This window comes from Amblyomma mixtum, chromosome 8 (assembly GCF_055824585.1).
Source record: "Amblyomma mixtum isolate Tamu chromosome 8, ASM5582458v1, whole genome shotgun sequence".
In the NCBI taxonomy this organism is placed as follows: Eukaryota; Metazoa; Arthropoda; class Arachnida; order Ixodida; family Ixodidae; genus Amblyomma; species Amblyomma mixtum.
In genome coordinates this window covers 72,481,842-72,497,733 of record NC_143019.1, presented here as the reverse complement: position 1 = coordinate 72,497,733, position 15,892 = coordinate 72,481,842, and the positions used below count along the sequence as shown (strand labels likewise).

General features: G+C 47.2%; 1 long non-coding RNA gene and 1 pseudogene across 2 annotated transcripts in view; one reads left to right on the top strand and one right to left on the bottom strand.

The window, feature by feature from the left end:
- The window catches only part of LOC149332967 (uncharacterized), a 77,337-nt gene extending 67,604 nt beyond the window's left edge, over positions 1–9,733 (bottom strand). The window contains exons 1-2 of one of the 2 annotated variants that reach the window (XR_016285272.1): positions 9,604–9,733; positions 8,636–8,829 (exon numbers count right to left, since the gene is read on the bottom strand). This is a non-coding gene — a long non-coding RNA (uncharacterized LOC149332967). Of the gene's footprint in view, positions 1–8,635; positions 8,830–9,481 lie in introns of both variants that reach the window. The other variant, XR_016285271.1, reaches the window with a different exon arrangement.
- Positions 9,734–12,131: 2,398 nt separating this feature from the next.
- LOC149332966 (uncharacterized) lies at positions 12,132–14,920 on the top strand (annotated as a pseudogene).
- Positions 14,921–15,892: the final 972 nt, after the last annotated feature.

Here is a 15,892-nt window from a genome sequence, read left to right as displayed (position 1 = left end):
AATGCGGACAACCTAGTGAAGGCAACATGCATGCTGCATAATTTCCTTTGTATGGAGAGCTGAGTCACAAAAGGGCTTTGCTTGGTGTGAAAAAAGTGAGACACGTAACAGTTCTGCAAGCAAAAATTGTGACTGTTTCTTTTACAGAAGATGTGTTGAAAACGCTTTGGGCATCTTGGCATCTCGGTGGTTTATCTTGGAGAGACGAACCAACCTTGAGCCAAGAAATGCGGACAACCTAGTGAAGGCAACATGCATGCTGCATAATTTCCTTTGTATGGAGAGCAGTTCAGCTAGACACTACTGCCCTACTGGCTATGCTGACTGTACCAACACATTTGGAAAGGTTCGTGAGGGCTCCTGGCGAGAGGCAGCGTCTAGCTCTGCAATGTTTCAGCTGCAGAGGACGAGGGCATGCAACTGTGCACAGGGTGCCACTGTTGCGCGAAGCACATTTTTGGAATTTTTTAGTGCTTAAGGCCAAGTCCACTGGCAGTGGAGCCTACCTGGCGTTGGCACACCTTAAGGTTTGGTCAGTGGCTCAACCATCAGGTACAGACCACTAATCATAGTTGATTAGTTAGTTAGTTATATTGATTTTTATGGCGCAAAAGCAACTGAGGCTATGCTGCGCCAACCTCAAGGTTAGAGTTTTTGTTAATGGTGAAGCTTTTTAAAAATACTTAGAGTTTGTTTAAAACGTTGGCTTCCTTGAGAAACCTAAAAATACATGAAATGTCAACCAGTGCTCGATCACCTAAGAGTAGCATGGGGTGTAATGGGATGCTTTCCCTGTAAAATGTTGTGAAATATTTCTTTCTTAGTTCTTCTAATTTTATGCATGAAATTAAAATGTGGTTCACTGTGAGTTCAGCACCACACATTTCACAGAGAGGTTTGTTTTGTTTGGCTAGCAGAAAGTTGTGCGTGAGGTGGGTGTGTCCAATGCGGAGCCGACATAAAATAACTTCTGTAAAATGTTCTTGATGCCTACATGATTGCCATTCCCCTAAAATTGGTTTCACAGAATGTAATTTGTTGTTTACGTGATCTTGCCATGCGGCCTGCCACTTATTTCTGAGTTTACTGTTGATAAACTTTAAGCAATCCCTGTGCGGTATGCTCACTTGTTTTATTTGGCCATTCCGGGCTTGTGCAGCGCATACATCTGCTTTTTCATTACCTACGATTCCAACATGGCTAGGAACCCAGCAGAATTTAATGTTACGTTTTGTTTTGTGATTTTAACAATGTTATGTATGATGTTACCTATTATGGGTTCAGCAGCATTTCTGGAGTGCAGTGCTTTGAGCATACTCAGGGAATCGGTGTAAATGATGCTATTTTTGATATTCTCTCTTACTATTTTTTCCACAGCTACAAAGATGGCATAACACTCAGCAGTAAAAACCGATGCGCATTCTGGTAGTCGCATTATCTGTTTGTTTTTTCCTTGGATTACTGCACTTCCAACGTGATTTTCTGTTTTTGAGCCATCGGTATAAAATTCAATGTAAGTGTCATACTTTTCTTGTAGTGCAAAGAATTCCTGTAATATGTACTCATTTGGCGTTTGCTTTTTATCTAAATGTGTCATTGTGAGGTCACATACTGAAGGCAGGCTGTACCATGGTGGTAAATATTCATTCCTTTGTGCAATATTCGGTAGGGCATCTAGTACTGTTAGCTCTTCACATTTGTCTTCAAAGCGCAATAGTAATGGTCTGATAGAATGTGGTTTGTTGATGAATAATCTTTTAGATGGGCACTTGGTGACAACTGGATGGCAGAGATGTTTCGGAAGAGAACGGATTTTTAAGACATATGAGCATGTAAGGGCGATTCTTCGATCCTCAAGAGCGGCTTCATTAGTTTCAACGTAAAGGCTAACTACTGGTGATGTTCTGTATGCTCCAGATGATAGGCGCAGACCAAGATTATGAATGGGGTCTAATCTTTTTAAGTAGGATGCTCTTGCCGAACCATATACTATGCACCCGTAGTCCAGCTTGGAGCGCACCAGAGAGCGATATATTTGTAAAAGGCTTGCTCTATCGGACCCCCACCGCTTCCGTGAGAGAACTTTTAAGATATTGAGGGCTTGAGAAGCTTTCTTTTTAAGGTTGTTAATATGTGGTAGAAATGTGAGTTTCTTGTCGAAAGTTACGCCTAAAAATTTGTGTTCTAGTTTAATTGGTAGCGCAGTGTGATTCAAGTATAGACTGGGATCGACCTGTAGGCCTCGTCGCAATGAAAAAAGAACAGCTACTGTTTTTTGAGGAGAAAATTTAAACCCATTTATGTCTGCCCAAGCACCTAGTTTATTTAGTGTGATTTGTATTTGTCTCTCACAGGTTGATATGGTAGAGGACGTGCATGCTATTTGTAGGTCATCTACATAGACTGAATACATTATGGACTTGGGTATTACTTTAGCTAAGGAATTCATTTTTACTATGAAGAGTGTCGTGCTTAGAATACACCCCTGGGGTACGCCGTTCTCTTGGGTGAAAGTCATGGAGAGAGTTGCTCCTAGGCGGACTCGGAATGTGCGGTTAGCCAGGAAGTCGTTCAAGCAGTTCAACATCCTGCCGCGGATACCTAGCTCTGCTAGGTCACGGAGGATGCCGAACTTCCACGTGGTATCGTAGGCCTTCTCCAAGTCGAAGAAGACCCCAATACAGTGCTGCTTGTGGATGAACGCCTCCCGGATGGTGTTTTCTAGGCGGACAAGATGATCTGTGGTGGAGCATGTTTTCTTAAACCCACATTGGTGTTTATCTAGTAGTTGCCGAGATTCAAGTACGAAGGTTAGTCTAATGTTTATTACACTTTCGAAAGATTTAGCAATGCAGCTGGTGAGGGCTATTGGTCTGTAACTGCTAGGACTTGTTGGTGGTTTTCCGGGTTTGAGAAAAGGTATTATGACTGCTTTTTTCCACTCGTCAGGTATATTTCCAGTTATCCAGATTTTATTAAAGAATTTTAACAGTGCCTCTACAGCAGCCTCGGAGAGATGTGCAAGCATAGCGTAATGCACGTTGTCTGGTCCTGGTGCTGTCTTTTTTCCAGAAGATAATACTTTATTTAATTCTTGTAGTGTGAGAGGCTGGTTGTAATCCTCATGAACACCTGCTCCAGATGGAAATTTTTGTTTTTCAGCTATTGCTTTGTGTTTTTGAAATGTGCTTGTGTAGTTGGATGAGCTTGAGATCTCAGCAAAATGCTCGCCCAGTATGTTGGCCTGTTCTTCTAAAGATGTTTGTGTCCCGGGTGCCGTCAAGAGAGGAAGTGTGAAAGGGGTATGGTCACCAGTAAATTTACGAACTTTTTCCCACATTTTCTTTGATGTTATTGAACTATTTATTGAGGAGACATATTTCTGCCAAGAGGTTTTCTCTGCATTTCTTCGCACATACCGCGCTCTGGCTTTTGCCTTCTTAAAGGTGAGTAGGTTCTCTGCAGTGGGATATCGACGCAGAGCGCTCCAGGCTTTCTTTTGTTGTTTTTTTGCTAATGTGCATTCTTTTGTCCACCACACTTTGTGTTTCTTTTGTGCAAGTCCTGTTGTTTGTGGTATAGCGAGTGTTGCGGCCGATATTATGCATTCAGTAAACTTCTCATTAATTTCATCTGTGCTAAGGTCGTCACAAAATTCCTTTTCCAGAGTGGCACTTTTTGTAAAAAGTGACCAGTCGGCGAGCTGAATTTTCCAGCGCCGTGGCCTTGTGGGGATGATTGGAGTCGACGATGAGAGCCTGATGATGGTAGGTAAGTGATCGCTGCCCATGGGGTCATTTAAAACATCCCATTTAAAATCGTTAAAAAGTAATGGTGATGCGAAAGCTAAATCGAGAGAGCTCATTTTTGCTGTGCTTGGACAGCAATATGTGGCTTTTCCCGTATTTAAAAGACAGACATTATTCGAAAGTATAAAATCTTCGATTGTTTGGCCTCTAGAGTCACAGCGTTCGCTTCCCCAAAACGGAGAGTGAGCGTTAAAATCGCCAACTACCAGGAATGGCTCCGGCAGTTCATCGATCAGGCCTTCTAGATCTTGGCATGTTAATGTGATGTGTGGGGGAAGATATACAGAACATATTGTAATGGTTTTGTAGCTGATGACGCTAACCGCAACCGCCTTAAGTTTTGTTTTCAGTTTGATTTCTTGAGCCGGGACGCCGCTTTGGATGATGATTGCGACGCCTCCCGAGAGTCTATTTGCATGTTCGCGATCACGCCTAAAAGTTGTGTAATGTTTTAAGATATTTGAATGTTGTGGACCAAGATTGGTCTCCTGGAGACATAGGGCTAGAGGCATCACTGACCCTAGAATATGAGTTATATCATTGTAGTTCCTCAACATTCCTCTACAGTTCCATTGTATTATGAAAGCCATCTTAGTTTTGTGTTTGTACTGATTGAAAAAACTAGATCAAGTTGTTTATGGCCCCGTGACTCGGGGCCTGTCTCTTTTTGACCGATCCAGGGAGCTCCGCCGACCGTCCGACGTGGACGGCGAGGGGCTGCCCGGGGTCGTGTCCATCGCCTCTGCGGAGGCACTGGACGACCGTGCAGGAGGCACATTGATTTTCGAATTTGACCTCGACCTGTGGGAAGAGGTCTTTGGGCCCGCCGACCCGGGGGTCTGCGTCCCCTCCTTTGGGGTAGGCGGAGTAGCGTGAGCTACTCCACCAGACGGCGCGGATGGCCCCGCCACAGGCTCACTACGTGTGGCCTGGACAGGTGCCGAAGCCTGGTGTGGTGCGCCGCGCCCACGCACCACATCGGCGAAGTTTGTTTTTGCAGTGAAGGTGAATTTGTTTGTTTGAGAGTATTGCCTTCTTGCTTCTTTGAAAGAAATGTTTTGCGTAGTCCTGAGAGTAATGATTTCTTTCTCTTTTTTCCAGGACGGACAAGCCCTGGAGTAGGCAGCATGGTCGCCATCACAGTTTGCACACCGTAGGTTAGCAACACATTCTTCGGATTGGTGGTCCTTCGAAGAGCATTTTGCGCAAGTTTTGCAGCCGCGACAACTCTGGGAGCCGTGGCCAAATCTCTGGCAGTTGAAACATCTGCGTGGGTTGGGAATATACGGTCTTACATTTATTTTCAGGTAGCCTACTTCAATGGATTCGGGTAATGTGCTCATGTTGAATGTCAAGATCAGGTGTTTGGTGTCCACTTCTTTGCCATCCTTCCGGATCTTGATCCGGTGGACATCTATAACTTCTTGGTCAGTAAGTCCTTCGAGCATTTCCTTTTCAGAAAGGTGGACAAAATCTATTTCAGAAATGACACCTCGTACAGTATTCAGAGACCGATGTGGGGTCACAGAGACAGGGATGTCCCCAATGGATACAATTGTTGCAACTTTTGAGTGTTGTATGCTGTCGCGCAGTTCAAGAAGTAAGTCGCCACTGGCCATTTTTGACACCTTGTAGCCAAGGCCTAAGGCATCCGTCAAGCGTTTTGAGACTTGGAATGGGGATATTATCCTTGCTTGTGTTTCTTCTGCTTTACTGTGAATGACATGAAATTTTGGAAAGGATACTTTTCTTTTCTGGAAAAAGTCATCTGCTTCGGTCCGCCCTCTCTTGAGAGAGCGATCAAGTTTTGAAAGGGGGGGAGCCATAAAAAAATGTAGTTTTTCGGTCATGGTGCCAGCCACCCACCATGAGTCCAACAAGGGGACGCGACAGGTACTTGAAAGAAAGTCCTGCCCACGCCAGCTGTACACCTTAACTATAACCTAATATGACTCAACTCAGGGTAGTTGGTCACACACAGTTAACCCTTGCCACCAGGAAAAAGGAAAAAACAAAGAAGAGAGGAGGATACAGGAAAGTTGTAAGAAAGGAAATAGGAAAGTGAAAGGTAGAGGGGAGGACAGGAAAAGGCGACTGCCGATTTCCCCCGGTCGGGTCAGGCCGGAGGTGCCGTCTACAGGAAGCTGGGGCCAAAGTGGTGTGTTGCCTCCGCCGAGGGGCCTTAAAGGGACTATGAAACAAATTTATTGAGATTATGTAAAGATAGGCAATCCATCACTCGTCACTCCAGCGCAAGAATTTTTGAGCTAGCATCAATAACAACGAAGTTATAGGCGATTAAAAATCACCCTCCTCCTCTCCCCCCTCAACTCGTACGCGCGGGGCACCATAAAAAAATAAAGAAAACAGCTCCGGGACTGGGCTCCGCCCATGAAAACGTCATTCGCTGACGTTCGGTTTACGACTTCCGGTTGTCGCACTCCCGAGGAGCAGCGCGCGTCGGCAGCGTCTCTCCGGTCTCGGCGCTTTCTTGGATTGCGGCGCGCGTCGGGTTTCTTTGCTAGTTGGCAGAATGGACCCGGACCTGTTCCCGGCTCACACAATGTTTTATTTTTTTGTGCGCTGGTTCGGCCGTCACACCGATGCTGCCAAGTCTTGGTGTGAAACACCGTGCATATACTGAGCCTAGCTCTCGAATGATGTTGGACACCCGGCTGCGGGATCGCAAAATCGCGCCGCCCGACTTAGAACACAAGGAACATACGGCATTACGGTCGTAAAACGGACGGGAGAGTCAAAGAAGGTCGGGACCGAGTCTGCATGTCGAAGCAGCAGCCGAATGTGAACAGCAGCAGTACGTAGCCGTCAGGCCAAGGCCCTCCGCGACAGCTAACGCTTCGAATTCGTCCTGTGCCCTAAGTAAATGCGGCACCTTTTTTTAAGTTCTCGTAGATAAAATTGTCTTCCATCGCAGATCATATCGTGAAACGTCCATACCGATCGCTGTAAGCTGGAAACTCACCTTCCCGGCGGGAAGAAACAGTGTCGGCATCGACTTCGGTCGAAGCTTCAGGTGCTTGACATTCATGCCTGACTATCGAACGAGCGCTGGGTTATAGTAGTAAGCGTCAGGTGCGAAGTGTCGACCGCAAACGCGGAGTCTTCGGCGTGCGTGCGACGCTGGCAGTCCGATGCGCTCCATCCAGGCTGCTCGCTCACGCACGTCTCTAGGAGTAACATGCCTGAGTTCAACACCTCGCCAGTCACTGGGTTTGCAGCCGACGACACAGCAAGGCGTATTCATCTTGGGCGGTCGAAAAAGGCACTGCTAGTGGCTCCCGAACTCGCGACAGAAAGAGGCGGCAGAGGTAAATTAAAACCATATGCGCGAAGGCAATGCCCTCGCTCGCGCTTGCCCCAGGGGGTCGCGCGGCAGCTCGAGCAGACGATTTTCACCGCTACCGGAAGTGTGCCCGTGACGTCGAAGCTGCCGCGGCTCTAGCGAATGACAGCGTGTGGTGGCCTGCCGACGTCATGGGACTAGTGACGTCTATCTTCCCGGTTTTGGTTTCAGAATTGCTCCCTACGAAGACACCAAGCGGCCCGCGAATTTTGAAAAACACGGTTTTTAAAAATTCATAATAAATTGCCGGCTGAGTTCCGAAGACTCATACTTGGTGTCAATGCTTCTGAGCATCACTTCTAACATTTACAAACGGCTTTTAATTCTTTTCATGGTCCCTTTAAGGGTCCAAACGCTCGGCATCGGCTCAACCACCAGGATCCCCTTTTCCCCGGACACGGCGATGCCACGCACGGCTAAGCGCGGATGCTCGGGTCCGTGGTGACGCATTGTTCACCATCATCCCCCTGAGGGGATGTCCCTGCGGATGCTCGGGTTAACCCCGTGGTGTCGCCACTCACCAACGTCTGCATGCTGCAGACGCCTCCCTGCCGGGAAATCATAGTTGAACATTTCCTTCTAATCCATTATATTAGATGACAGCCTATCATCATCTTGCATTAGGTTTTATGAGGGTTTAACATCCCAAAGCGACTCAGGTTATGAGGGACACCGTAGTGAAGGGCTCCGGAAATTTCGACCAGGTGGGGCTCTTTAATGTGCACTGACATCGCACAGCACACGGGCCTCTAGAATTTCACCTCCATCGAAATTCGACCACCGCGGCCGGGATTAAACCCCCATCTTTCAAGTCAGCAGCCAAGCGCCATAACCACTGAGCCACCGTGGCGGCCTTTCTTGCATTGGGTGGTGATAAGGATGCCAATGTTAGATTATCAAATTGTACAGTAATTCTAGAAATGCATTGGTTTTTCAGGTTCACTAATGTGTCTGTAAACAAATCCCTGTTGGCATTAACCACGCGAAATAAGAACCCCGGAAACTTGCGAAAATTTGTGCAAGTTTGCCATTAATGGTTAAAAATTGGTTGAGAAAAGGAAATGATGCAGTAACTATCTCGTATATCTTGGTGGACACCCGACCGCACCTTAGAAGGGATAAAGGAGGTAGTGAAAAAAGAAAGGAAGGAAGAGGCGTCGTAGTGGAATAATTTCGACCACCTGGGGATCTTTAACGTGCACTGACATCGCACGGGCGGCTTTTGCATTTTGCCTCCATCGAAATGCGGCCGCTGCGGTCGGGTTCGAACCCGTGTACTCCGGCTCAGTAGATGAGTGCCTAAACCACAGAGACACTGCGAAGGGTATCACTAGTGCGACCGCCGCCCCCCTTTCGGGTCAGCAGCCAAGCACCATAACCACTGGGCCACCGCGGCGGCGCGAAACTGCACATGACAGCATACATTTAGTGAAATGTAATGATAACCCCCAAATGGACTTACGGTCTACCGCGCATTGTGTCCCGCCGGAAAAGCAAGCAGCCTTTCGATGAAATGCCAGGTGGGCGTTTCTTCAACTCCATCCGCCCCAGCCCCGCTCTTTTTCGCCTGGATGCGCCCTTTGAACATCCTCCTGAAGGTGTCGCGCAGATTTTTCCATCGATTCTTCACATCGGGAACTGCGTAGGCGTGAAAGCCTGTAACGAAATTAAGCATGCATTTAGCATGCAAATCTCCTGCCCGGCGGAGCACATTTTCTAGCGAAAGATAACGATCGCTCGACGTTACACAGCTTGCCACGTCCTCGAACACAGCATTTGCGAAACGCCGCACTCGGAGTACGGTCAGCATTTCGTACAGTCGATGGCACCAACTGAGTGCTTTGTTTACAAGACCAATCACCTGTTGCATCGACGGCTGCGGCTACTCAGCGGCACGCCGCTTCTGAATGCAGGTCCCAACGGACCCGCTCGCACTACACGGCGTCGACGAGCCTCTCATTGAAGCCTTGGGCTTGGCGTGTGCCACGGCAGTACAAAAGTAGCACCTACGGGCACTAGAAAGAACTTAACGCAAAATGCGGCACATTCGAGAAACAGCGCGAAATTACCGGCAGTGACGTACTCTGCCGGATAAGCTGCTATTGGCTAATCGCATAAGCAACTTCCGGGCGACGAGCAAAATTTTCTGCGAGAGCTCCGAGCTACACGGTGCTTTGCTCGGCGGCGTCGTTAGCCGCCGTCGCCTTCGCGTGAGTTTTCGCCTACATGGAGTTCAGCCTTTATCCTAGGAACTTCCCAACAAAAGTTATGTGAACTTCTGACGCTTCTTACGCTGCACAATACTCACATGCTCCGGGCTCGTCGTTACGCGATAACATCGCGGAGAGGCAAGCAAGTGTAAGCGAATTTTCACCATTCCTCGCACCCCCACATCAGCTCCAACTGCACATAGGCACGTCAAAAACACACCATATCCTGGCGAACTGGCGGCAAACTTTCACACCGAATGTCCAGGCAACAAACTACTACAACTTATCGAACTTGCAGCGCAACCTAAAAACCTGCCAAAACTTTTCACCACCCAACATTTCGCGTCGCCAGTTCTTGTCGTTCTCCACGGACGCCGCACATGAGCTCAAACACATGTGCGGTCTGCCAGGCGGAAGCGGGCGGAAGACGACCCCAGTGGTGGTGGCGCTGAAGTTGAGTCACGCTTCCGGTTGAGCAGCGTCGTCTGCTACAGACGTAGCAAAACACGTATGGATGAGATGTCGAGTAGCCATGCTTGCGGTGCGTTTACTTTTCTAGTTTTTCTTTTTGCTCACCTCTGGTCGGGTGTTTAAATTATAAGTACTTGCTCTCAGCTCTGGGCGCGAGCCTAGAGTCCGTTTTCGTTGCTTATCATTGGGAGTCGGGCATGTTCGTTGGGCTGTTCCAATCAGGCGCGGAAATCTCCTGTGGTTGTGAGTGAGCGCTTCAAAGAAATTTGGCTGCGAATTGCGTACATTTAAGGTGGAACTGATGTTGCCTTTGTCCGCCTGTCGTGAATTCACCCCTACGCACCCCTAGCCCGAAAAACGCAGAATGCACTTCCTTACGCTCGCGCAATGAGGAGTGCTATATACTTTCAGAACTCTTACAAGTTCAGTTATAAATTACTCACTGCAGCAAATGAGCTCGCAGTTGTCCAGTTGCTCCGATGTGGATAGTGAACAGCACGCAATAAACAGCTTGAGTCTGAAAAATGGTGTCATTATAGGTTCAACCCTATTGAGGGATTTTTGTAAACTGCAGTTCGATTGTTAACTGAAAGTGCCTGCCAAATGCGCGTACTCTACCCTATTAATAATTCTCAGTCTTGATTTTCCTATCGTAGTCTGGATCTGCGCGGTCACTGCCAGTACTTCCAACGCTTCACTGCGTATCGTAAACTGCCGTTTCCCTTCCGAGCTTGTTGAACCGTACTTCAGCTTTCTACGCAATAATTTTCAGGCCCACCGTTCTGGTTTGGTTCATTGGGGTTTAACGTCCCGAAGCAACTCCGGCTATGAGGGACGCCGTAGTGAAGAGCTCCGGATAATTTCGACCACCTGGGGTTCTTTAACGTGCACTGACATCGCACAGTACACGCGTGCCTCTAGAATTTCGCCTTCATCGAAATTCGGCCGCCGCGGCCGGGATCGAACCCACGTCTTTCGGGTGCGCAGCCGAGCGCCGTAACCACTGAGCCACCGCGGCGGGAGGCCCACCGTTCTGTTTTGCCTACTTCATCCCCTGAAGTACTTATATCAAGGCAATCAGTGAATCACAGATTACTAAGATATTTACCATTAACTTTTATCCCAGACCTTTCCAAATCCAAATGTCTCAATACCTCCTGCACACACATGGTGAAGAGTACTGGGCAGATCGTGTTTCCCTGTCTGACACCATGCATTCCTTCTTGGCCTTTATTACCTTCTCAATGGATTACTATGATGGCTGTGCAGCCGACATAAATATTTCCCAGAACTTCTGCGTATGGCTCTTCTACACCCCAGTGCTAGCGATGGCGTAGAGGTAGATCATCTGCATCGCGTGCAAAGGGCACAGTTCGAATGCCGGTCTCACCGTAATTCCCCAGCAGATAAAAAATATATATCCGAATGAAGATGGAATTGAATAATCAGACCTGGGGTGCGGCCTGATCCAACACCTCCTAGACTGAAAGAAGGCCTGCGCAAGTCCTCCTCTCCACAGTCCTACGTCACGACAGTGAGATAAGGGAATGAGATCGGCGTCGGCGAGCACAATCAACGCGAGCTGAAATGAGTTGGCTTGAACTGGAACACCAATGTGTCAGCATTCACATTTCTTACGAGCCATGCGGTCCCAACACGCCAGCACACGACATTTAACGCTCCTGCTCAGCGACCACGAGGCGCCCCGCATCCTAACTTTCTCCTACGAGCGTCCCCCTTTACAAGCCACGATGCTGCGCCTTACGGCAGCGGAGTCGTAAGGAGAAGTATCTTCAACCAACACGCCTGGACTTGTCACAAGAGGCCAGACAGCGAGGCGCCGTTTCCTCCTCCCCCGGACGCCAGCGCGCGCGGCAAGATTTGAAGCGGTTGGCCGCGCGGTCGCTGGTTGGTCCTTTCGGAGTGCCGCCTTTGGATTGGCCAGTTCGGAGGGGCCACCGTTCCTCAGGCTATAAAAGCCCCACCGCTGCAGCATGAGAGAGAGACGACCGAGAGGCGCCGACGATACGAGACGCGTCGGCGAGGCCCTCTCAACTCTGCAGATCCGCCGAACCTCCTACGTTTCAATAATCCAGTTATCTCATTCTTGTATCCTTAAGTCTTAAATTAAACCTGTTTTCTTAATTCGAAAAGAATCCGGCCACTTCTTGCTAACAAATGCGAACGCGAACAACTTTAAATGGAATGCCACTGCATGATGCAGTGGCGTGTCGCGGATCACATTGTCAGCTCGCGTTCCTTCGAACTGTGTTTGCTATGTTTCTGAGCACTGCTGCACAGATGTTTCCGAGCGACGTACCTACCATAACTGGGTGCTGCTGTGCACCAAACTGTCACTATAACTATACACCGAGAGCGCGTGTGTACAGGTTCTCATTGGAACCGGCTCAAAATGCAGTGTGGACAAAACCTGTGCCGTGGAGACTTCACAACGACGAAGTGCACTGTGGTAAAAACGCATTCTCGTCTGCTTTCGTGATGCTCAGGCACTATAGCACCGTGTATTATTGCATACGCAAGCCCATGTTGAGTAGGCAGTTTGGACAGCATAGATACGAATAATCGGATATCATTCAGCCTGTTCTGAGTGTGGAACAAAAATTGTTTTGCAGGCTGAATTAGTTCCTTATGGAAAAAAATTTTCCTTCGCTAGCAGCAATCTGATTGTAGTTGCTGTAGTAAATCACTGGTTTAAGACAGAAGCTCCTGTCATATACCTAGCCGTGCTAGCTGCTCGCTGGATTATTACGGTGCCAGCCGCCGCTGTTCTCTTGCAGTGATTTGTTCGTATTTATGTTGCAGTTTTGTGAGCACCACATCTGTCAGGGTGACTTTGAATTCATGACAAGCTACACCGACAGCATTACTCGGATGGTAATCGAGGTATTACTGAAGCTGAGGAAATTCAAGCCCGGTGTGGTCCCAAGTGTCTTTCCGAATTGCCCAGCTTACCTGTCTCGTCAAGAAACATAAGTTCATGAGAGCCCAGAAGAAAAGCGTGCTCGACATGACAGCGAGGCTATGCGGGAAGCCATATGCTTTTCAATTGAGTCCCACACATCTGACGAAGAGAAGAATTCCATCATCACGTTCCAAGACCTGTTAAAAGCTGTGAGTGGACTCACTGAGTGATTTCAGAACCAAAGTGGTTGCTGAAAATGCAGACTTTTCCTGTGCTTCAAAATCTAAGATGTTCAAGTTGCGCCTTGCGCAGTGACAGTATCTTCAGACCTTTCTTTGAGAGTGTACTTGGGGTAATGAGGGTAGAAAAACTAGGCAGCTTTGTACTTCCTCCTCCAATGTGTGACTTGAGACAGATCGACAAAGGTTTGATCGTGGTGGAAGACTGCAACAAGGGTGCTGCAAAGAACGAACTGCACCTTGAGATTCTACTGAAGCATACGGTGGAACTTCTAGACCAACTCTCATCCTCAGCCTTCCCAAATGAGTGGCAAGTGGAAGTTGTTAAATTTTTGAAGCAGCAACTTCGAATCCTCCTAAGCAAGACATCAACTTACCCAGTGGATTTGCTTGCATTGTGCAGCCTCATGTTCACAATATATCCTCATGCGTATAGATTCATACGAAGCACAGCAAAGCTAAAGCTCCCACATCCCCCCCCGCAATAAGGCGCATATGTGCATCTTACTGTGTAAACCCATCCACAGAGCAGCAAGAGGCTTCTTTCCTGTCTTATGAAAAAAGGCTGGCATCAACACTAAGTGACCATGAGCACTTTGTGACACTTATGGTGGATGACATCCACTTGCAAGCATCGTTTGTATACAAGGGTAAATATGTCACGGGTGCGGCAGCCAACAAAGAAAACGCATTAGAGTCTGAATACGTCTTCATGATACAAAGCTTCCTATCTTCCAACAAAGATGTCGTGCACATACTTCCAGTGGCACAGATAGAAGCAAAACAGCTCCATGAATTTCTTGATACTGATAAAGCAGCTGGAATACTTTGGCATCCGTGTGGTTGCTGCGGTGTCAGACATCTCCATCAACCACAAGGCCATGTCATTTTTCGCCGTACAGCGAAGCTATACGGGAAGCCATCCCAGTCAAAAAAACCATTGGAACCAATTGGATTTCCAACTGGTTCCAAATGGTTCCAATTGGACTAGTTGAGTTTTCAATTAGTTTCAATTGGAATGGTGTTCCATTTGGATGGTCCAATTGGATATCCAATTGGACCATTTGGGTTTCCAATTGGTGGGCCCAATTGGTCTTACCCATTACATCCAATTGGACCGCCCAAGTGCACCCAATTTTTCCAATGAATGTTTGCATTTTTGACAAGCAAGGTAGAACCAATATGGTTCCTATAACAAGAGCTATCAGCAGCTTAACCTACTAAATTGTACTCATCATCTGTACCACCACTGCAGCTGAATTTAAATTAAATAACTGCTCTCAATGGGAAAGCGTCACTGGCCCCAGCTTGAGAGCCTCACAAATGGGGTATATAAGTTGGAGCAGAAATATGTTTTCTGGATGTACATATTGAGCTAATATATGCTACTAGTGCCTGAATGTTGCTTGCGCGTGATGTATTTGTGCCTGTTGACTTTGATTTTTATAAAAAACATGTTAATCTCAATTCCGTAGAACAATATTGATTGGCACTAGGCACGACATCTCCCTGCAGTCCTCATAAATGAGTTTTCCTTTTGCATATTATCATATGATCAGTTGTAGACATATTTGTCCAAGAATTTAGAGCACACTATGCACGAACATTTAGCTACCTTTCTCAATGAACATAACATATTTTGTGAATATTTTCTGAGTGAAATAACTGCCTGGCCTAATGGGTCCAATTGGCTAGTCCAGTTGGGTCCAATTGGTCGGGTGTCCAATAACACCACTGGAACCAATTGGTTCCAATTGGGAAATCCAATTGGAACCAATGGGAATGTCCACTTGGTTCCATTTGGAATGTCCAATTGGTTCCAATGGTTTTTTTTTGACTGGGATATGCTTCCATCTGACCCTTAAGACTGTTGTTTTTTGTTCTGGACACAGTCCACATCTTGAAGTGCATCTGAAATAACTCGCTTAACCAGCATAACAGTGGGAGGTGTATCTTCTTTCCAGATTTCAATCCCCTTTCAAAAGGTCAGTCTATGCTTACAGCTGCCTAAGCACTTTGTGCAGATTGTATGGTGAAGAAAAAAATCAGCTACTGAGACTCGCTCCAACTTTGTCACCGAAGGCATTAAATCCTTCCAACCTGGAGAGACGAAACGTGAAGCTTGCACTCAGGATCTTCAACAGTTCGACAGTTGCAGTGCTAAAGACTACCAAAGCGGCACTCGAACATACAAAATAGTACACCAGAATTTATTAACATTGTCTTGACGTGGTGGAATATAATGAACATCATGACACCGTTAAAGGTCAACGCCTCCGAGACACGTTAAAAGAGCCCATAACCACACTGCCTTGTGACCAGACTGAGTTTTTGAACAAGGTTGTAGACTGGTTGGACCTCTGAGCTTGAAGCATGATACTGGCAAGTTGACTCGAGAAACGCATATAGCACTGCGACATACTTCACATGCTCTTGTTGAGGTGTCAACATACTGTATTGAAGAGCTCGGCTTCAAGTATGTTTTACTTGGAAAGTTTCAAAGAGACTGCTTGGAGGACTGGTTTGGCAGATACAGACAGTTGTCTAGAGCTCAGTACTATGTATCAGTACAGCAGATATATGAATCTGAGCAGATGCTGAGACTCCGAAAGCTTCTTGACCTGCCTGTTCTGGATGTCATCGCACCTTGTGATTCCACCACTGATCTACAAGCCATTGTGAAGCAGTTTGATGCTGCGGTGATGGAAGATGATGCGAAGCAAAGGGAGCCTATGTTAACAGTCATAGCGTAAGTTGCTGGTTATTGCGCACATGCTGCAGTAAAGAAACTCCTCTGCCTTTCTTTCCGAGAATACTTGATTCCCGACAATCGGTCAATTGAATTGGAAGGTGACGCTCCAATTCAAAATGCAACG